The sequence below is a fragment of the Arvicola amphibius genome, chromosome 3 (genome assembly GCF_903992535.2).
Source record: "Arvicola amphibius chromosome 3, mArvAmp1.2, whole genome shotgun sequence".
Taxonomy (NCBI): domain Eukaryota; kingdom Metazoa; phylum Chordata; class Mammalia; order Rodentia; family Cricetidae; genus Arvicola; species Arvicola amphibius.
In genome coordinates this window covers 139,083,087-139,105,999 of record NC_052049.1, presented here as the reverse complement: position 1 = coordinate 139,105,999, position 22,913 = coordinate 139,083,087, and the positions used below count along the sequence as shown (strand labels likewise).

Sequence of the window (22,913 nt, the reverse complement as noted above, 5' to 3'; positions counted from 1 at the left end):
CTTCAAATTTCTAGTCATCTGTCCATTCCTCTGCCAGTCAAGCCTTTTAATAACCTCTTTTGCAAAAAAAAGAATAACTAGATTTACTCATTTTATTTTATGTGTGTTTACACTGTATATATGTATATGCACCATGTGTGTGCTTCTGACCTTGAAAGAACTGGAATCATTGTGAGCAGCCAGCGTGGGTGTTGGGAATAGAACCCCATCTTCCTATAAAAGCAACAAGTGCTCTTAACCACTGAGTCATCTCTCCAGCCCCATCTATTTATTTATTTGTTTGTTTGTTTGTTTGTTTGTTTGTTTATAGGATCTTCCTGTGTAGTTCTTGAAATTTGGAATCCTTCTGCTTCCACCTCCTTGAGTGTTGGGATTATAGGCATATATCACCACACCCAGCTAATATTTCTTCTAAATTAAGTTGGCAGGACTTGGGCTTTAAGTCAGTCTAGAGTTTCTGCTTAGCACATACAAGGCCCTGAGTTTAATCCCCAGCACCACAGTAAGCAGAAAGAAAGCAAATTATAGGCATCTGTGCTATTTATTTCCCATACTACAGTTTCTAGCTGGGGGTGGTGTGCATGACTGTGATACCAGCATTGGAAAACTGAAGCCTGAAAAATGGCAATTTTGTACCTAGTTTTGGGCTGCAGAGCAGAACTTTGAAAACAAACAAACAACTTCCCACACAAATAAAAAGAACACAAGTTCATTTCATTAACCACGGTTGAATAGTTGTTGATATTTATTTGCCTTTAAACTTTACTTTCAGTGAAGTGTCTCATTTTTGTTTTTGCTTTTAAAGCTTTGTCTCTTCACTACACTGAGCAGTAAGTGATAGTAGATCACAGAGTGCCTGTTATTCCAGAAGGGAAACAAAGGCGTGTTTCTTCACAAATCTCCTTGGTATTTAGCTCAGTCTGCCTGGAATATGCAGTGTGAATAAAGGAGAGGTTTCACAAGGGATTTGCCCCAAATCTGAATTACTCTAAGTGAACATTAGTTTCAAGTGCTTAGGCTGATCTCATCCATTCTAGAAGTTCCTCTAGAGGGAGTCACACGTCTGCTTCCCTCAGCAAAGGTTCTGAGGTTTTACTATTTTGCTACACATCAGCATCTCACTTTATGTTCTGTCTAAAATTGACCATGAATAAAACTGTGAACATCCATATGCAAGCTTTTTATTCCCCCTTTGAAACAGGGTTTCTCTGTAGCTTTGGAGCCTGCCCTTGAACTCACTTGGTAGACCAGATTGGCCTCGAACTCAAAGATCTACCTGTTTCTGCCTCCCTAGTGCTGTGATTAGAGGTGTGCGCCACCACCACCCAGTTTATGCAAACTTTTGGTACGTGTGTTTCATGGAGTTGTTGGATGATAGGTTATATGTCTGTATAACTATTAGGAACCTTAGAGTGTGTAGTGTTTGATTATTCCGCTTCTTGGTGGTTGGCTCTTTTTACTTTTAGCCTTTTATTGGTTGTATAGTGGGAGCTTACTGCAGTTTTCATTCATGTTTTTCTGTAATTTAGAGATACTGCGCACTTTTCAGATTTTTTTTTACTTTTTTTTGCAGAAGCGTCTGTTTATATATCTTTTATCCATTTTTTTTTTTAGTTTCCATGAGTTGTTAGAGGTTCCTCTTTTTTTTTTTTTTTAAAGTTTTTTGAGTTTCTCTTTGAAACAGTTCTGTCTGTCCTAACTCCATAACCAAGCTGGCCTTGAACTCACTGATCCCCCTGCCTCTGCCTCCTGAGTGCTGGGATTAAAGGCATGCGCCACCACCACCCAATTGAGTTGTTTAAAGTTTTTCATGCATTCTCTCTCTCTCTCTCTCTCTCTCTCTCTCTCTCTCTCTCTCTCTCTCTCTCTCTCTCTGTCTGTGTGTGTGTGTGTGTGTGTATAAATTACATATACATTTATAATGTTCTCTTCTTTCTCAGTTCTTCACTGGTATCTCTGAAGAACAAAAGGTTTTGATTTAAGTGTTGCCTAGTTCATCAGTTAGAAAGAAACAGCGCCTTTTTTTGGCCTTAATTACCTGCCTTTTTTCTTGTGTAAGTTTTTATGGCACAGCTGTTAGGATAGATTTTGTGTTTGGGATGCAGATATTGAGACTCTTTTCTCCCATACTGCTCTCTAGTTGTTTTACCACTGTTTATTGGAAAGATTATTCCTTCCCTGTTGTCATTCTTGTTAGAAATTATATGATGGTATTTATAAGTATTTATAGGTTCTCTGTTCTTTTTTTTTTTTTTTTTGGTAGTTCTGGGGATGGAACCAGGTCTTAGACATGCTAGACAACCATTGAACCACAGGTCAAGTTACCCATCATCCTCTAGTGCTGCTGTAGCCATTGAGAGTATCGGTCAGTTATTTGCTGTTTGTTTCTACTCTTTGGTGTTTTAGTTTTCTTCCCTTCTCTTGCCTCTTTTCCATTGATAACAATGTATTTTAACTCCACTGTTGGTTGATTTTAATTTTTTTGATTTTTATTGAGCTTTACATTTTTCTCTGCCTCCCTGCCTCTCCCCTCCCCCTGGTTGATTTTAATTTTGTCTTTGTTTTCCATTTTCATTCACTTTGGGCTTATCCTATACCTTTTTTAACTTTATCACAGTCTGTCTGCCTTCAACGAATAATGGACTGTTATTTCATATATAATATAAGTAATTTCTGCTGCTCCAGAGGTTGAGGCATGAGGATCACAAGTTTGAGGATAGGCCCTGCAACTTAGGAGATACTGTGTAAAAATTAAAAAAAATAAGAAAGAGGGGGATGTATCGTGGTCGAGGCCAGCCCATCACTTTCAAGGCCCTCTTGTACCAGAGCTGCCAAAGTGAAGAAATATGAGGAGAAGTGTCTGAACCTTGTGCTAGCGTCGGCCTCTCACTATGACTTGGGGGGTTTCTGTGAGGTAACAGGAATAATTCTTGTGTGTTCTGAGGGAAATGCTAACAGTTCTTGTTAGTTCATCCTGCTTTTATACGTTGACAAGATGGTGCTGATTTTATTTGGTAAGCACTGGTTTTTGTTGGTTTTGTTTTGTTTTGTTTTGTTTTGTTTTTCGAGACAGGGCTCCTCAATCTCACAAAGATCCTCTTGTCTCTGCCTACCAAATGCTGGGATTAAGGCGTGTGCCACCACTGCTCTGCAGAGATGTTATTTTTATTTCTTTTTTCAGATTTCCTTGCCTGGGGTCAGAAGATGGCTGGGTTCTGTATCTATGTGGAGCTTGGTGGTAGTGTAGAAGAGAAGGAGTAGAGAGCTTCACATCTAGTGGATGCCTTCCTCTTGTTAAACTTACGTGCAGTTTTAGCTCTTTTGTGATTATGTAAGTCTTTATCTAGTCTTTCAAATGGTGAAAAGTTCCTTATGAGGGGTGTAGAGATGGCTTAGCGGTTAAGAGCCATGTTCTTCTGAGAACCTGGGTTCAATTCCCAGCGCCACATGACAGCTCACAACTCCAGTTCCAGGGGATCTGACCCTCACACACATCCTATATGCAGACAAAACACCAATACACGTGAAATAAAAATAAATACATTTAAAAAGAAAAGAAAATTACTTTATGAAGTCATCCTTTCTCTGCAGTAATCTAGATTACATTCTAGATAAGTAGCTGTTTGAAGTTGAATCCCACCTTTGAAGAATGTTACTTGTCAGGTGTTTTCTTTTTCATTCTTTCAGGTAACTTGTGGGTTTGCATATACTTCACCATTAAACATATGGTTCTTTCAGGGAACCTTTGTCTACAGAAAGTAGGCAGTTGAGTTTTCCCTTTCCTTTCATTTTGATTTTTTGGGGGGTCAGGTCCCCCCGAGAAATTCTTTTCCCAGAGGTCTGGCATTTAGACAAAATCCAGCATACCCTCAAGGGATTGACGATAGTTCCTACTTGCTGAAAGGAATTCTCCTTATCTTTGGCAAAAGGGGCCTGTGGCTCTTCCATTAACATGTGACTGTGGTGCCTATTAGCTGGTTCCTCTGTTCCTGCTCATAACATATCCCAGTCACAGGCTCCTTTCATCCCAGGTACCCTATTCCCTTATAAACCTGGAAAATCCCCCCCCCCCCCCCCCGCGTTGTTTCTCTCTGCTTTCCAGTGAGACAGCCTCAGCAGTTTGGAATAGTTTTTTCTTTTTCACACACTGAACAGCTAGTTTGGTTTCTTTACTGTGTCCATTTCACTCATTTTTGTCTTGCTACTTTGAATTCATTCTGTAGCCCAGGTGACCTAGAATTTGTGGCAGTCCTCTGACTGCAGCCTCCTAAATGCTGGGGTTACATGGCTCCCTTTCTTTTTCTTTTTTTTTTTTTTTTCCCTATGGAATGCTTTTTCTGGTCTACCCTCACTTTAAGGATTAGACAAGCTTCTAGGGCTGTTTCAGTACCTGTGTCTGCCTTAACACCTGCCTTACTAACTTTGAATTACCCACTGATAAGCCTCCTGTCTGCTAGGCTAGGATAGATAGAGTAAGGACAGTTCTGTCTTATATTTGTATCTATAATAAACACACAGAGCATATTTAAGGTATTCAGACAGTGTTTATTACAAAGTCACCTAAACAGTGAGACTGTATTTATTGTCTTAGTGCTCTAGAGGTGAGGTTCAAGATCAAGCAGTTGGCTGAATGGGAAAGGAGCTAGCATTTGCCAGGTTTCTCCTCGCACTTGCTCTCTTGTGCACTTGAGGGCGCTGGGTGAGGGATTGTTATCTAACTCCTGAATGGGAGAGGATGGAAATAGTTCACTTTCTTCTGGAAGAAAGATTTCTTTATGGAAGTCTGATATTGCTAGGGGTTAGAATCCAACACTGCATTATTTACGTGGTTGTCACATTATTCCAGCTTTGCTCTGCAGAACTTTGATAGGGGCTAAAAAAAAGTTTTTTCTTTTGTTTTGTTTTTTTCAAAGTCCTGTAGTCTGTGCTAGCTTTGAACTCAGTATGTAGGCAAAGGTGATTTTGAACTTCTGACCCTCCTACCTCCAAGCACAAGGATTCAAGGAATTTAAAACTGGGGTTTTGTGCATGTAGGAGAAGCATACTGCAACTAAGTTAGAGCCTCTAGCCCCAAGGATCACAAGGATCAGTCTTGTCTTTTTTTTCTTTTTTAAGAGTACGAGTAATAGCATGTGTGTGGGTACATGCATAGGTCAGAAGAGGTTCTCCCAGATCCTCTGGCTGTGAGACACCCTACCATGTATGGGTGCTGGGAATTGAATTTGAGTCACAGAGCATCTCTCCAGCCCCTACTCAGTCGCATGCTAAGGTGTTTTTGTCCATTTTGTTGGAGACAAATCAGTGTGGATACTGGCCTCGACAGCTCTTTTTACTTAACCTCAGTTGTGGGCCTATGAAGTTTGAATCTGGATATTTGCATGAGCTGTGGAGTCGGTTCAGCATCATGCATTCGTATCACACTGCTAGGTAGCATCAGTGTGGTAACTCTTCTGCTATGGTAAGTAGCTTTTTGTTTGTTCTCTGACATGGTCTCTCTGTGTAGCCTCAGCTGGCTTTGGACTCATTCTTTTTTTTTTGTTTTTGTTTTTGTTTTTTTTTTTTTTTTTTTTTTTTTTGAGACAGGGTTTCTCTGCAGCTTTTTTTTTTTTTTTTTTTTAGAGCCTGTCCTGGAACTAGCTCTTGTAGACCAGGCTGGCCTCGAACTCACAGAGATCCGCCTGCCTCTGCCTCCCGAGTGCTGGGATTAAAGGCGTGCGCCACTGCCGCCCGGCTGGACTCATTCTTTTAGCTGCAGCCTCCAGAGTTCAAAAAGTCACATTTTCTTTGTTTTCCTTTCTTCCTTTTCCCTTTCCTTCCTCCCTCCCTCTCTTCCCTTTTTTTCTTCCTTCCTTTTCTTTTTTTCTGAGACAGTCTGCTTGAACTCAGATTTGCCTGCCTCTGCTTCCTGAGTGTTGGGGTTAAAGACTTGCACCATTGTACTACAGTAGCACCAGTTTAGGAAGTAGCTTTTAAAAATCTCTGTGAAGTTTTTTATTTTTAAAATCTAGAGGATCAGCAAGATGTCTCAGTGGATAAAGAGGAACTTGCTGCCAAGCCTGAGGACCTTTGAATCCAGCATGATGGAAGGAAAGAGCTGACTTTTGCTAATTGTCCTTTGACCTACACACACACACACACACACACACACACACATACACACACACACACTAAATTTTAATAAGAATTTAAGTAAAAATTGCTAAGAAAAACTACAATGAATGCTTTCTTGTGTTATGGGTGAGTAATGAAAAGTTAGGCTTTTCTATTTTGTTCTTATTCTAAAAAAAATTGTCTTGGTGCCAAGGGTAACTGCACTGGACGATATAGTAGTTATGAGATTTCCTAGGGAATCATCATCATTAAATAATGGACGCTCTCTCTCCTCTGTGTCCTTCCCTTCTCCTCTTTTCATTTCTCTGTTTCTCCATTACTGATTCCCATAGGCTCTAGAAAGCTTTTTTCTTTTAATTATACTGAGAATGATGTTATGTTCATATGTGTATATATATATGATTTGTATTTGTAGGGTACACACACCATGATGTATGTGTAGAGGTCAGAGAACAACTTTAGAGTCAGTTTTCTGAGGATTAAGCTTGAAGCCAGAGTTGAAATAAGTGCCCTGACAACCGAATCATCTTACCACCCCTTTCCTTTGTTTTTTGTTAATACTCTATTTTTATGTGCATTGATATTATTGCCGTGGGTGTCAGATACCCTGAAACTGGAGTTACAGACAGATGTGAGCTGCCATGTGGGTACTGGGAATTGAACCCAGGTCGTCCGGAAGAGCAGAGCCATCTCTGCTCTTTCATCTCTGCTTCTGCCTTTGCCTCCTGAGTGCTGGGATTAAAGGCCTGCACCATTACACCCAGCTCACCCCTTCCCATATTTATTACTGAAGTTCCTTAGAAGTGACTTAGGGGTTAAGGCAGGTGAGGGGTGTGGCATCTTTTTCATTGTTGTAGTTCCATTTAATAGGAATTGGAACATTCTGCCTGTTTCCTCTTAGAAACCCTGTTAGACGTTCAGAAAGTAAGTGGACTGGTTTGTAAAAGAGTTTATTGTTGATTTTTTTTTTTTTTGTAAAATATGATTTGAAATATCAACTGCAGTTTTTTTTCTTTTTATAAGCTGGAGGGACAGCTGTGGGTGCTGGGAACTGAACTTATTTTTGGTTGTGAACCTAATCTTTAACGGCTAAGCCATCCATCCAACCCAACAACTACAGTTTTAAGAAAGGTTTTGGTTAGAACAATAGTTTTTTCTTGTCATGACAGTTAAAGGGAGAGCCGATAAATTTTACAAAAAAAAAAAAATTAGATTTTTTTTTTGCTTTCTCTTTTTTTGCCATTTTAAAATTCTATAGCTAAGTCTTTGCTACTAAGCCTTAGATTTTAGGATTTGTACATACTTAGGGTCCAGATTAGAAACTTAATTTTTTAAATTTCCTTTTTTTATTTTTTCTTTCAAAATGAACGATAAAGAATAAAAATGAACACGCTATTTTGACAATATAGAAGCCCACTTTTCTTTCTAGCATCCTGGTACTGGAAGTGGCAAAGAGATTATAGTCGCTCTTGCGTGCTAACCCATTCATTAGAGAGCTTTTCCCTGGGTGTCCTAACTTTCCTGCTCTCTTCCACCTTTCATTCCCTTAGTATTAGTTAGAGCTCCGTAAATGATGTTAGGACACGTGATCCTTCATTCGTTGATAATGATTCCTCCTACAGAAGAAACAAAATCAGAAAAACTCCTTAGTGGTTAAGGTTCCTGCCTCTCTGAATTGTTAGACCTGAATGGCCTGCCTGTTCTCTTACCCTTGCTTCAGTCTCTCTTGGACTTCATGGCTCCATGATGTTGGTACCTGAGTCTCTGTTTGCTGGATCCATTGTGTTCCTCCAGAGTGTAATTTTGTGCATTTTGGCTCATTAAAGTCAGATTCTGTTTGATAGTAAATTTTGAGCTTCTTAGAGTATAGGATTATTTTTTTCTCTTCTTCTTTGAGACAGTTTCTTTGTGTAGTATTGGGCTATCCTGGAACTTACTGGGGAGGCCAGGCTGGCATCTAACTCATAGAGATCTGCCTGACCTCCTGAGGCCCCACTGCCAGCTTTTTTTTAACATTACCTTGCTTTTCCCTCAACCCATATCTCTAGCACATGTTTTTTTGTAATTATCTGAATAACTGAGCACAGAAACATTTTCATTTTAAGTGGCTTACTGTAATTTGCTTCACACTGCAAAATTGACACAGTAGTTTTCACATCTGACAAAGGAGCATTCACTGCTTCAATGGGCTTGTTCTCTTTGAAGAGTTCTGTTGAAGCAGATCATGGTGGCATACATCTGTCATCCAAGGTAGGATTGGGAGTTTGAGGCTACATACTGAGACCCTGTCATAAATGAAATACTGTATGTGTGAACCATACTAAGTGTAGTTATGTATATTTTGAGATTTTTGTAGTAATTTAGCAGAATGGCAATGCTATTTATTTACATTATTGATAGAGAATTTTTTAAGTTCAAAATGTTAAATATGCAGCTATAAAGACTTTTAGCTCAGTGATAGTTTGCTTAGCATACCTGAAGCCTGAGTTCAATCCCCAGTACTAACACACACACACACACACACACACACACACACACACAAGCTGACTTAAGATAACCCTGTTTAGCAATGTGGTTTCTGTTACTTCTTGTAGACTTATATGTTATAGGCATGTAAAGTGAGCCATATTTCTGTATTTTATAAAAACATTAAGATGGGCATGGTGGTAATCCCAGCATTTAGAAAACAATAACAATAATGAATATATAAAATAACAATTACTTTAAGTTTACTTCTGTTACTTTAAAATAGAGCAGCCTTCAGCTTGCTGCCTGCCAGTTAACCAAAGTTTACATTTCAGTTTTTGGAACTGGAAGGTTAAAAAAAACAATAACAACAACAACAAAAAAACTTCACTGTGGTTTGTAAATTTAGAGCTTTGGACATTAGCAGGCAGTTACTTGAAGGGTATGGAGATTGTTTTTCTTACATGTTATTTTCTCAACTTTCTTTTTCCTCAGTGTTAGGAACTGCAGCCAGACACGGCCTTGAGATAGGTAAGCTCTTCCACTGAGTGAAATCCCCAAGCCTTACTTTTTTCAGAAGTTTTTTTTTTTTTTGCTTGTTTGTTTTTGTTTTGTTTTTGGTCTTACAGACAGTGTTTCTCTGTGTATCCTGGCTGTCCTGGAACTCTGTAGACATGGTTGGTTTTGAATTCAGAGACCTGCCTCTGCCTCCCGAGTGCTGGGATTAAAGGCGTGGACCATCACTGTTAGACCTTTTTAAATTTTTTTTAATGTATTTATTATGTATACAACATTCTTCCTCCGTGTATACCTGCACGCCAGAAAAGGGCGCCATATTTTTTAGTTCTTATTGACCCTTTTTTTTGACTAACACAACAGTAATAGTTATTGTACTTTTAATGATAATCAGGTTGTGTGAAATGGATTTTAATGATTACTCTTTAATATTAACATATCTAAAAATACTAATTTAGCTGTCATTTTCAATAAAAAACTCATTTTTCAATAAAAAAGCTGTCATTTTCAATTAAAAAAAGCCTGTCATTTTTAATAAAAAAGCTGTCATTTTCAATAAAAAACTGTCATTTTCAATTAAAAAAATACTAATTTAGAAACTGTGGACTCATACTAGCAATGAGATTACAGCCTGTATATTGTACAACAGTTTCCTCTGATATTGAAACATTTCCATCCTGCTGGGAAGCTCCTTAGGCAGGAAGGTAAACAATTCAATATGTATTCAGGCAGTCCCTGAAACTAACTAGATCCACAGGCCCCTCCCTGCCCTAGTAAACAATAAGAACTCAGAGTCTTCAGACAGCTAGAATGGCAAGGAAGACTTAGAGGAGAAAAGCTGCAGAGAAGATGTGACCAGACCAGCTGCCTAGAAAAGCTTTAGACTAGTTTCTTGGAAAGGACACTTTCCAACCTGTTGGCTGGACAGTGTGCTCCAAGTTCCCAGCTTTGTAAGCTGTCACCCATACTGGGGTAGGCTTTGGTGATGCAGCTGTCTTTGAATCATTTCTGCTCCTGTAAGTAACTCCTCACTCATACTCCTGTTAGAAACCTCAATAAAACTCATTGCTTCACCAAATTGGACTTTGGTGGTGTCGTCCATAATTTATTATTTTGTGGGATCCTTATCTGGAGTGAGTAGATGTGTGCGTGTGTGTGTGTGTGTGTGTGTGTGTGTGTGTGTTGTGTTCTCCAGGAAAAGTTTTGTCACACAATGATTGTGTATCCTGGGATCACATTGAATTCTCTATTAAGTTTTTGGGTAGTAGCGTAGTTTATATAGTTGACTTAGGTCATATAGGCTCCATGTGTCCCTTTTTGTTTTGGTATAATGTTTCTCTGTGTAGTCCTGACTGTCCCGAAACTCACTCTTTGACCAGGCTGTCCTTGAACTATAGATTCACCTACCTCTGGGATTAAAGGTTTTTGGCACCACCATCCCGCTTTATGTGTCTCTTATTAATTTTGGTAGTTTGATAGTAGTTATTTTACCCATGTTTGTGGGTAGTTTATTATTGTATGTTTTCTGACTAGCTGTTGTTTGTATATAAAGGACAGTTGGTGATTGGTTTTGACCATGGTAAACATACATACAATGGCCTGTTTTGTTTCCAGTTGTTTTTATCCATCAGTTTCCTGCAAATAAGAAAGTTTCCTGATTTTTCATTTTCTGCTCATCCTCATTTGAAAGATATGGCTTATAGTTCCAGAATAATATTGTATAGCAGTGAATACTCATTCTCTTCCTGACTTTGATTAGAATGCATAGGCATTTCAACATTAATCACTGTTTGCTCCCTCCTTCTCGCCATTCTTTCTTATTTTCTTTCTTTCAGATTATGATGGACATTCAAAATGGACCTGTGAGCAGGATCTAGCCAGTCCTCAGATTTACTATGTAAACTTGAAGCTTGAAATCTTAAAGGAAATGGAAAGCAATCTTGTTAGACTTTCTAAAGACATGGTTATTTTCTTAGAATATTTGCTATTAATTATAAAGTAGCATGTGCTGGCTGTGTGTGGTGACATGCAACTTTAATCCGAGCACTCAGGAGGTAGAAGCAGGCTGATCTCTGTGTTTTTGAAAGTTTGAAAATGTTTGAAACTGTAGAAAGTTTCAGGACAGTCAGAGCTACATAGGAAGAAGACCATGTCTCAAGAAACAAACAAAAAGCTATAATAAAAAAGTGTTGTGTGGTTTGGCTTAAGGGCTTAATACTTTGATAAAAAAGAAACTCACTTGGTTCCCTGCAGTTCTCTTTTATGCTTACTTTTTATGTTTTATGATATGATGGACCCCAACTATAAGATAAATATCTTCCTTAGACTCAGAGCCCCAAGATTGAATGTAGCACATTGGTGAATATTTAAGAAGTCATGTACATTGTTGCCCAATCTTGACTAATATAACTTTTCTCATCCTGGAAATACTGTCTGTCTCTTGCTGTCTTAGTGATGGATGTCGGGAGTCACCATGCTATTAATTACCCACGTCAGAAATTCAGCTACTTTTTTTTTTTTTTTTTTTTTTTTTTTTTTTTTTTTTTTTTTTTTTTGGTTAACCGAAAGGGTTTCTCTGTAGCTTTGGAGCCTGTCCTGGAACTAGCTCTTGTAGACCACACTGGCCTCGAACTCCCAGAGATTCATCCGCCTGTCTCTGCCTCCCAGCGTATGCCACCACCGCCTGGGTTTCAGCTACTATTTTTATACCTTTCCTTTTCTTATTAATGCAGAAAGAGGTCATTTAATACCTACTATGTGTCACTTAACTCTCCTTTTTGCTTGTTTTTGTTTTTTTTTAAGTAGAAGTTTATTGAGAAAAGGGTAAAGAGGAGAAGATAAATACAGAGAAAGAGGAAAAAGAGGCAAGGAACAGCCTGTCTCTTTAAAAGAGCAGTGGGAAAGAGACCTTTTTTGGTTTTTTTTGATACAGGGTTTCTCTGTGTAACAGGTCTGGCCATCCTGAAGCTCACTTTTTAGACCAGCTGGCACAAACTCAGAGATCTGCCTGCCTCTGCCTCCTGAGTTCTGGCATTAAAGGCGTGCACTACTATGCCTGGCTCTCAACTCTTTCTTTCCTTTTTATCTTTCTCTTCCTTTCTTTTTTTCCAGGTTTATTGAGTACACTACAAGAAGCCGCTAGCTTGACAGTAGTGAAAGTGTTGTCTGCTATTTAAAAACGATTTTTAACAGTTTTTTATGTATATGGATGTTTTGCCTGTATTTATGTCTGTACCATGTGGGTACAGTGCATTTGAAGACTAGAAGATGGTTTTGGCTACTCCTGGAACTGGACATAAAATTAGCTGCCGTATGGGTACTAGGTATTGAGATTAGGTCCTCTGACAGAGTAGCCAGTGCTCTTAACCACTGAGCCATCTCTGCAGCCATCTCTCCGTCTTTGTTTTTGTAGCCCAGACTGGTCTCAAACTTATAATTTCCATCTCTCTCTGGGTGCTAGAATTATAAAGTATGCCTCCATACCTAGCCTAGCTTGTTTTGTTCTATTGTGTCCTCCTTTTCCTTCATCTTCCCCAAAAGATGTATGTGTCATGTTGTCCAGGCTATCCCTGAACTTGTGATAGCCTGCCTCAACCTCTCCACTGTAAGTGGCTTATCTTAATCATACATAACCATTTGGCAGTAAGTACATTTTCATTGTTGTACAGTCCTCTTCCCTCTCTGGAAAATTTCATCTCAAGCTGAAACTCTGCTCATTAAACACAAACTTTTATTCTTCCCCTCCCCTGCCTGTCAAATTATTCTCCTTTCTCGGTGTGATTTGACTGGTCTAAGTCCTTCCTGTAAATGGAATCAGTGTTTGTCATTGGGCCTTTAAGGTTTGACAATATTGTAGCATGTGTCACGATTTCCCATTTAAGGCTTGCTGCTATTCCATTGAGTGTATGTGTCAACATGTTGTGTATCTGGTCATCTGCTAGATACTTGGGCTATTTCTACCAGAACTGAAATTACTACATTATGTGGTTCCATGTTACAGTCCCACCAGCAGTGAACAAATGTTCCAGTTTCTCCACATCATTGCCTGCATTTGTTATTCTGGGTTTATGGAATTGCTACTCCCAAAGGCATTCCCTTTGCAGTGTCATTGAGCATGTTCTCCTGTGCTTACTGGTTTTGAAGAGATGACTGTCAAGATGATTGTCCATTTTACAATCAGATTTTGTTGTGTTGTAGTTCTTATGTGCCCTAGAAATCAGTCCCTTGTCAGATAAGATTTGGAACATTTCCTAGCACATTGCATGAGTTGTTGTGTTGTTTTGTTTTATTGATAGCTTGTGTTGTGCCTTGTATAGGTTTTGTTAGGGAAATACCTGTATGGAAATTTGGGGGTGGGAGAGGCAGAGAAGACTGAGTTGTCAGACTGAGGTGGAAATCTGATTCTGAGTGAAGGACTTTGGGCAGGGATTCCAAAGTCTAAGGCAGTTGCAACATGGTCGCCAGGGTGCCATGGAAGAAACCCTGTGTTTCCTATTTACTACCTTTGCCACTCTCAGCTATTCAACAGGGCACTCAGTGAGTAGTAGTCAGTGGGTTGTGGCTGGAGGCTGCTTGTTTGTTCCTGGCAGCGCAGACCCAAAATAATCGAAAAGAAACTATATTATTTGCAATACTGTTTGGCCAATAGGTTAAATGTGCTTCTGGTTAACTCATATCTTAAATATTCCCATTTCTATTAATCTGTATATTGTCATGGATGTGGCTTAATGGCAAGGTTCCGGAGTGTATGTCTCCATCTCCAGCAGCAGCTACATGGCTTCTTTTTGACTCTTGTCTACTCTCTCGCTATATCTCTTCCTGCCTGGCTATATTCTGTTAAGGCATTGGCCAAAAGCAGCTTGCTTATTTATTTATTTATTTATTTATATCTACTTTATCTTTTATCATAACTAAGGAAAACTATAATTATAACCATCTATTCTTCAACTTCATCAAAGACTCCAGAAGTATACAATATTACCTAAGTAACAAGAAGTGCAATGTAAACAACTTTCAAAACTCTAGAATTGGAGACATGTCACTGCCTGGACAGTCACCCAGAGTTCTTCTGTAATGTTTCGTCATCCATCTTCAGCCTACAAGTCCATAGTTTCTGGCAGACTTTTCCATGAAGCAAGAAATTTGAAGATTTGTTCTGCCTTGCAATGGCAAAGTCCATTAGTTGTTTTCTTCTATGTCCTGCAGAATGTCTGGCAGACTTTTTCATGAAGCAGGAACCCCGAAGGACAGTCTCACCCTTAGGCAAGTTCAGCAGTCCATTATCTGTGGGTCCTACATATCCAGTTCACACAACATCAAACAGTCCAGACAAGAGCAGTTTCTTGACCAAATGGCTAACAAACTCTATGAGAAGAACTCTTGGATGTTCATCATCCTCTTGAAGTAGGTTGATGCTGCCAAGAGTAGATGTGTCTCATTGTCATAAAAAGTCCTAAGTTCTTAAAACAACTTAAATGCCATATTCCATAGGTCTTGAAGGTTATCTATCTAACTGAACATATCTCTATATATCTAGAAAACCTAACTACCATGACTACAAACTTGACTGTTATAGATGACTATTAACCTGTCTTTCTTAATTATACATTACTTTTTTAAACAAGCCTCACAAACACAATACCTTAAAAGCAGAAATATAAAACAAAATTGACCTAAAATTTGTATCAGTAGACCAAGATCCATACCAACGCAAAGTATTCATCTCTGTGGGTTATCTTCCTTTAAATGTAAATAAACATTTATAAACAATATTTGGGAATTTGGGCGTAGTTATCTCCAAACTACTGCCTGCTTTTTGTTGGGCAAAGTAATTTTGGAGGTTCACAGAGACCTTTTAGGGGGTCTTGGTCCATCAAACAACATTAGTCTGGAAGGAGTCCACAGGTTCTCATCCACTGAAAACAAAAGTAGAACCTCTTTTCCAAAACAACAAATTCTTGGACCCAAATTGTGAAATCAGAATACCTTTAAAATATATGTTGGTTAAACAGCCGATACAATGAAATGTCTCTCTGAACACAGACAAAAAAATTTAAAGAAAACACAATAATGTACATAATCTAAACTCTCTCTATATATTTCATCTTTATGTGACTGTTTTTATTCCTCTTAATCTATGACTGTCTGTATTCTCTTTAAAGACTTTACCTTGTTTTTTACTTTACTTCTTTTATAGCTGTCTATATTCTTTTTCTTTTCTCTCCCAAGCCTTTGTACATTTATCCAACACCGTGGCCCATCTAGAAGTTTTTTTTATCTGATTTGTCTTTATTGTGTATCTAATTATTTTCTGACCATAAGAGCCTTTTCTTAAAAAAAAAAAAAAATGCTAAGCGGGCATGGCTAGGACCAACTCTGCAGCACTACCTGTTGGCTTCATCCAGTCCAACATGGCAGGGGCATGTTCACTGTCTCTTAGCATTATTCCCTCTGCCCCAGATCCAGGGTCAGGTCACAGAGGGCCTGTGTCGCCATTAAGCAAGTTGTAGCACTCTGCTCAGAAACTACTTAAATGCTCCATAGCCAGAGCTCCCGAAAGAGTCAGAGCCTTTTGTGCTGGCAAACCAGGAAGCCACCTTTTTTTTTTTAAAGCCTTGTAGTAGTTTTTACTGCTAAAGCTGAGTCAGAAAACCCCTTAAAGGAGCTACATCTCTGCTTTCTGCTAACAAACAGAGAAAGAAGCTGTGTTAAACTCTGGATTTTTTTTGTGTGTGTGTGTGTGTGTGTGTGTGTGTGTGTGTGTCTAGAATTCTTTTTCAAGCTCTCTCAAGTTTTTAAGTGGATTTAGTTGACTACATTGGGCACCTATTTGTAGCTGGAGGCTGCTCATTTGTTCCTGGCAGCTTAGACCTGAAATAATCATACAGAAACTATATTATTTGCACTACTGTTTGTCTAATAGCTTAAGCATATTTCTGGCTAGCTCTTATGTCTTAAATCAACCCATTTCTATTCTGTGTATTATCACGTAGCTGTGGCTTACCAGTAAGGTTCTAGAGTGTCTGTTTCCATCTCTAGTGACAGCTACATGGCTTCTTTGACTCCGCCTACTCTTTTGCTATATCTCTTTCATTCTGGCTATATTCTGTTAAGCTATTGGCCAAAAAGCAGCTTCTTTATTAACCAATGGCAATAAAGCATATTTATAGCGTACAGAGGGGAAATCCCACCTTAGTGGGTGACCTGTGTGGCCTGGGCAGACACAGGGATAGATTTTAGATTTGTAGCTTTTTTCTTGTTTGGAAGCCTGCCAGGCACACACTCCTTGTTGCCATAGAACACCCAGGAAAAACACTCCAAAGATAGGACATTTAACACAAGATCTCAGTGAAGGGCAGATCAACAAAGGCCCAACCAAGATTGAAAGCTTTGTCACAGGTAAGAAAGAAAGAAGAGCAGTTTGACTGTGGTGGTGACTGAAAGGGGAAGCTAGTAGGAGCTGAAGATGGAGCATGAGATCACTCAGGAAAGAGTTGCAGCTTTATTTTTTTGGAATATTTATAAACCACTGAAACATTTCCAGTGAGGGAATGGAATGTGATCTGATTTATATTCTTGGAGTTCATGCAAGTGTATAGAAAAGGACTGTTAGAATGAGAAAACTAGGCCTCTTTAGCAGGGATCCAGGCAGTTCATACTAATTCAGCTAGGATGACAGCAGAAGGTGCTTCCTGTGCAAAGGTCAACAGAACTGTGGTGATCCTGGATTTTATGAATATTGTGTTTTAGTGTCTAGTGTCTCATTGTTTATCTTGTATGTCCTTGCTTTGTAGAAGTAGTGACCTTTTAATTGTTATTCTGTCTCCAGTTTTGGCCTCTTTTGATCCCTATTTTCATATTGTGCTACTATATGAGCCATTGAAAATGTAACTGTAATGATACAAATTTCAGTTTAAAGTTTTAAAGGTTTAGAATGTCTTGCCTCTTCTTGTTGGCTACCTGCATTTATCCTCTTTTTAGTTACTGTTAAAGTAATAGGGCTCCTTCTTTAAGCCTTGCCAGTCTCCATCTCTGCTCTGACTTTCAGTATTATCTCCTTTGTGTTTTGTGGCCTATATTTGTCTCTTCTCCATCTGTTATTTCTTTGTGGGTCAGTGCTATTCCGTTCTTGTGGATTTTGGCTCTTGGAATGTGGTTATGCTCATCAATGTCTCCTGAGTCCTTCAACCTCACCAGAGTAGACTTTTTAGAATTAGTGATTTCAACAAATGCAGTTTTTGTGTTGTGTAATTTTATCCTAGAGGAGTTTTGATGCTATCCTGTTTCTGTGCTATGAAAACAACACTCTAGGGTCTGGAGAGACTGCTTTAGTGGTTAAGAGCAGTGCAAAGAACCCAGGTTTAGTTCCCAATACACACAACCATCCATAACTCTAGTTCCAAGAGATCTGATACCATCGTTTGACCTCTATTGGCATCTGGCAGACGTGCAATACACATCTGTACATATAAGCTGTGGTGGTTTGAATAAGAATGGCTTCCAGCCACGTGGTGGTGGCACACGCCTTTAATCCCAGCACTTGGAGTCAGAGAGAGTTTGAGGCCAGTTTGGTCTACAAGAGCTAGTTCCAGGCAGGCTTCAAAACTACAGAAAAACCCTGTCTCGAAAAAACAAACAAACAAGAAGGATGACTTCCATAGACTCACAGATTTGAATGCTTGGTCATGAGGGAGTAGTGGTACTTGACAGGAATTAGTAATTGTAGCCTTGTTGGAGTGGGCGTGGCCTTGTTGGAGGAAGCATGTGACTGGGGGTGAGCTTTGTAGTTTCAAGTGCTTCAGCCTGCCCAGAGTCTTCCTTCCTACTACCTGCTGATAGAGGGGTAGAACTTCCCACTACCTCTTCAGCACCATGTTTGTCTGACCGCCCATATGGTGATAATAGACAAAACCTCTAAACTGTAAGCCAGCCCCAAGTCAATTCTTTTCTTTATAAGAGCTGTGTGTGGTCATGGCATTCCTTCATAGCAGTAGAACACTGTCTAAGATACAGTCCAAACACTCAGTGAATGAATGAATGAATGAATGAATGAATGAAAAGAAAATTGCCCTCTTAGAGCAATTCTGAGTTGTCTGTAATGGTTTATATATTCCATCTTGATTCCTATGGTAAAGGATCCAAATGAATCTTTTATTATAATTTAACTATATTGTCTTTTTAGGAGAGGTTGCTAAGATCCTTGATCTGTTTTTATGTTCTCTTTTTTGTCCTAACCAAAAAAAAAATAATAATAATTTGACACAGCTGGGTATGCTCACTCATGCTTGTAACCCCAGGCAGGAAGATAGCAAGTCCAGGGCCAGCCTTGGCTACATTGTGAGACCTTGATGGAGGACTCTCATTGGCTAATAAAGAAACTGCCTTGGCTTTTTGATAGGGCAGGATTTAGATAGGTGGAGTAGACAGAACAGAATGCTGGGAAGAAGGGAAGTTAGACAGACGCTATGACTCTCCTCTCTGAGACAGATGCCATGGAGCCAGCCACCAGGTCAGACATGCTGAATCTTTCCCAGTAAGACACCGCCTCGTGGTACTACACACATTACTAAATATGGGTTAAAGCAAGAGGTGAGAATTAGCTGATAAGAGGCTGAATCTAATGGGCCAGGCAGTGTTTAAATGAATACAATTTGTGTGTTGTTATTTCGGGGCATAAGCTAGCCAGGCAGTCGGGAGCTGGGCGGCAGGAACACAGCCCGCTGCTCCTCACTACAAGACCTTGTCATAAAACAAAAACAAGCTGCATTTAATAACAGTTTTCTGGGTGACATTTCTTTTTTGCTGTTAGGAGGTTGCAAGTTAGTTATTTGCTAAATATTTATGAAGGTTCTTACCACCCTTTTCATAATTGAATGTATTATTTAATTCTTAAATTTCTATCAGAAATCTCTTGAGGACTTAATTATAAGCGCTTCGAAAATACAGTTTAAGAGTTCAGAGTGGATGGGTGGTGGTGGTGCATGCCGTTAATCCCAGAACTCGTGAGGTAGAGTCTGGGGAATCTCTTGTCAGTTCAAAGTCAGCCTGGTCTACAGAGTCCCAGGACACCTAGAACTACCCTTTCTTGGAAGAAAAGAAAAAGTTCTGAGTGATATCTTTGGGGAAATATGTTACTTGCTAATTACAGTTTTGATGTCTGGGGACAGCTAAGTGAGCAGTTGTCTCCAAGTGTCGTTAGCTGTAGTGACAGCATTGGATAGCAAGAGTGGGTCTGTCAGGCAATTGATTTAATACACTCAAACTGGCAAAGTCTAAAGCAACTGCCTGCGTTCAGAAGAGAGTTAGAAATTTCAAATATCATTCCACGTAAGCAGTATCCTCGGGACGCAACTTTTTCACTTGTATAAGACCATATTTTAAAGCATTAGCCATTTAATTCCAGCACTTGGGAGGCAGAGGCAGGGGGATCTCTGTGAGATCAAGGCCAGATTGGTCTACAAGAGTTAGTTCCAGGACAGGCTCCAAAGCTACAGAGAAACCCTGTCTTGGGGGAAAGAAAAAAAAAAAAAAAGCAGCATTAGTGTATCTAGTTCATTTTCTGATTTTCTAGAATTTTTTTTTTTGTTTTGTTTTTTTGTTTTTCAAGACAGGGTTTCTCTGCAGCTTTTTTAGAGCCTGTCCTGGACCTAGCTCTTGTAGACCAGGCTGGCCTCGAACTCACAGAGATCCGCCTGCCTCTGCCTCTGCCTCCCGAGTGCTGGGATTAAAGGCGTGCGCTACCACCGCCCGGCTAAAAATCTTTTTTAATAACTATGTAAAACTGTATCTTTAGGGCTGGGATGTGCTCAATTGATAGAATACTTGTCTTTTGTCCCCAGAACCTGGGTTTGACCCCAGGCACTGATGCTTAAACCAGGTGTGGTGACCTGGGGATTTGGGAGGTGGAAGTTTAGGGTTCTCCTTGTATACATCATGAGGTTGTGGCCAGTAAGTACCTGAGACCCTAAAACAAAATAAAATTTGCCAGTAGTGGTGGCTCACTTCTTTAATCCCAGCACTCTGGAGACAGATATAGGCAGATCTCTTGAGTTCAAGGCCAGCCTGGTCTACAGAGCAATTTCAGGACACCCAGGGCTACACAGAGAAACCCTGTCAACTGAAAGACCCCCCGGTGTGGGTCTCTCACTCAAGTCTCGATAACATGAACCCCCCCCCCCCCCCGTAACTCACTAGAGACTGTCCTTGCTGCAATCACACGAGGTTTAATCGACAAGACAAAAACCAGTGCACTGGGGCCCAGACTCATAACCCATGCAGGGGAGGAGTTTGACCCCGAGTGACCGGGAGAAGGTTAAAGGAAAAAACCATAGCCCAGTAATCTGAAAGGGTTGGGGGGGGGGGGCGTCACAGAAAATTCTGAAAATACCAGTGATGACCACAAGGGGGCAACTCCCTGTTTCTCAGGATTATACTCAAGATTACAGTCTAACTTTATCTTCAGTTAGTTCTTGAAACTGAACAGGCTAATCCTAGATTTCTGATTCTTCTCTCCCTGCTTAGATTTTTGACTCTATTTTTTCTTGCTAGGGGGGTCTGGATTTATCCAGGTCTTTCACAACCAAGGGCTGGAGAGGTGGCTCAGAGGTTAAGAGCACTGGCTGTTGTTTTTTTGTTGTTGTTGTTGTTGTTCTGTATACAGTGTTCTGACTGCATGTATACCTGCAAGCCAGAAGAGGGCATCAGATTTCATCACAGATGACTGTGAGTCACCACGTGGTTGCTGGGAATTGAACTCGGGTCTGGAAGAGCAGAGGTCCTGAGTTCAATTCCCAGCAACCACGTGGTGGCTCACAGCCATCTGTGATGAGGTCTGGCGCCCTCCTCTGGTCCTTGCTCTATGTTTGCTGTGCCGACACTAAAAGTACTAGTTGTGTCAAGCTTCTGTTGGAATTAGGTTCTCATTAGAAAAAGGATAGAAAGAGTCATAGGAGAGAGAAGCTGTATTTCTATTAGTTAACTAATGCCAAAAGCATCTAAATATACAGGAAGTATTTATTAAAAACGTGTTAATATCAAAGGGATGACATGAACTTTTCTGAAGATAAATGAGTGACTGTCTACTCATCCTAAATGGCATCAGCGATAGAAAAACCAATTGAGCTGTGGCTTGGTGAACCAGTGTTTTAACTGGATTTCTTAGGTGCGCAGGTGGCTACACTGCAGAAGCAGTCTGTCTCCCAGCAGCAGCTATTTCCTGTCAGCTCTTGGGGAAGTCACCCCACCCTGCAAATCCTGGGGTGGGGTGACTCAACCTCTGTTTTAACAGTGGTTTTCTGTAAACTCTTGGGAAGAGGTGGGCCTCATGAGTCCCTTTCCTTTGATGAGGGAAAGTTAATGACCCAATCTTGTATAGTCTTCTGGCACTCAGATCTGCTGGCAGTTGAAGAGGGCAATAACCATGTTATGCCTTGAAGGCCGTATTTCACAACACAGGTGACTAGTCTTTGGAATTCTTTTTTAGTTGAGGCTGGGTGTTGAGCTGTGGGGGTCTCTTGAAATAGAGTCTTGTTGTGACTGGCTTTGTATTCATTGTTGCAATACTCCTGCTTCAGCCTCCAAAGTATTGTGATTTGATGACTTTATTATATTTTTTCTTAGAATTTAAATTACATTGAAATTTTAAGTTTTTACTGGCATTATCAATTATCTACAAGATGGCTTTTGTTATGACATTTTTATCCGTGTATATATTGTATTTTGATCATACTCACATCTAGTTCCCCTCTCTTGTGTCTTTCCTGCTCCCCTCCCATTGATCCCTTTCCTCTTCCCAAGTCGTTCCTCCTTTACATTTACATCTTTGTTGTTGGTGACGGTGAGCTAGAGTTTTGTTAAGAGTTGCTAACAGAAACATGAGTAAGGGGGATTATTTACAGGAGCATGGACAATTTATCAGTGTCTAGACCAGAGAAGAAAATGCCTCCCCCTCCCCCAGCAACCGTTGACTACCTATAAATCCTCAGGAGTGTAGCCTCCCCAAATTTAGTTTTAAATGATGCTAAAACATTGTAGATATTTTTCAGTACCGTTTGATGTTTTGATAAGTTTGTTCACAGTGTAATATTTCAGCTAGGTTAGCATATTTGCCTCCACAGACATCTTTCTTTAGGGTATAGTTTTTAAAATCTTCTCTAGCTATTTGAAACACACAGTGTAGTATCATCTGGAATCTCTTATTGCACACTATCACCCAAACTTGTTATTTGTATATAACTGTGACTAGTACTTGCTGATCAGCCATCCCTTACCTCATCTCTCCACCCCATTCTCTAGTCTTTGGTAACCTTTATTCTGCTCTCAGCTTCTGGGGGATTAAGATTTTTTCTATCTCACATGTGAATAAGTTCATGTAGACATTGCTTTTCAGCCTTCGTTATTTCACTCAGTGTAATGATTTATAATTTTGTCCAGGTTATTACAGGTAAAAGGATTTCATTTTTTTTTTTTATTGGGCGAATGGCATTCCATTGTGTATCTACTATATTTTCTTCGTCTTGTCATTTGGCTACTGAGGTTGGTGTTGTAGTGGATGCTGGTGTGACTTCAGCAGAATGGTTTCCTTTGACTGTACCCAGTGGCGGCACTGCTGGCAATGCACATGGCAGTCTTTTGAATTCTAATTCTCTTCTCTAGTTTAATGAAGTAAGCTGAAAGGAAGTGTTTGATTTTGACCAAATATACTGTATTGTGAAAGCTAGCAGGAATATTATAAGGTCCATTTGGTTACTATAAGTTGTTGAGTAGTGTATGCTAGTTAACTGTTTCTGAAAGTAAGGGTAGAAGCAGAGGTACTAAAAGAG

The 22,913-nt window shown here is 39.7% G+C and overlaps 1 protein-coding gene across 8 annotated transcripts in view; it reads left to right on the top strand.

Moving 5' to 3' along the window:
* Rnf111 (ring finger protein 111) overlaps positions 1-22,913 on the top strand; it is a 71,529-nt gene that overhangs the window by 9,610 nt on the left and 39,006 nt on the right. The window lies entirely within an intron of this gene.